The sequence below is a fragment of the Myotis lucifugus genome, unplaced genomic scaffold (genome assembly GCF_000147115.1).
Source record: "Myotis lucifugus unplaced genomic scaffold, Myoluc2.0 scaffold_43, whole genome shotgun sequence".
NCBI lineage: Eukaryota > Metazoa > Chordata > Mammalia > Chiroptera > Vespertilionidae > Myotis > Myotis lucifugus.
This window is the reverse complement of record NW_005871091.1, coordinates 3882674-3883322: the sequence shown is the minus strand read 5'-3', so window position 1 is coordinate 3883322 and position 649 is coordinate 3882674.

Below are 649 nucleotides of genomic sequence, written 5' to 3'. Positions count from 1 at the left end.
GCTAGCGGCGGGCGGGGAGCCACGCTGTAGCCGACGGCGGGCCTGACGTGGCGCTCCGCGTTCCGGGAGCCGGTCCGGTCGCCGGTCTGGTCGCCGCGAGGCCTGGGAAGTCCCCCGGGTTCGAAGCACGCGGCTGAGAAGGCCGGTGGGGGCCGAGGGGGTGGGTTACGCGCTCGCCGCTGTCTGCGCCCTAAAAGCGCGATTATCCGCCTGACTCATCCAGCCCTGGGTCCCTCCAGTACGCACGCGGGAGCCGGGCTCCGGTCCCGAGCGCCGGTGCGGGCGCTCGGCCTGGCCTCGTACGGCTCGTCGTGGGCTCTTCTGCCGGGTGGGGGCTGTGGGGTGTCGAGAGGAGGCGGGTGCCCAGCACCGTGCAACGAAGACAGGGGGCCCGAGAGAACCGGGGTGGTGGTGGTGGTGGTCGTGGTGGTCGTGGTGGTGGTGGAGGGGGTGTTCCTCTCCTGGGAAGGGCGTGAAGAGACCGGAGTGGGGAAAGGAGCAAAGGTTTTGACATTTAAAGGAGCGAGGAAGGCTCACGGTTTGCTTTGGCGTGGGGACGGACAGAGGGGCTGTGAGTGAGACACCTTTCAACCAGGGAATCTCAAAGCACTTTACAAGCCACGCACTCTCCTTTCCGCTTTATGGCTTT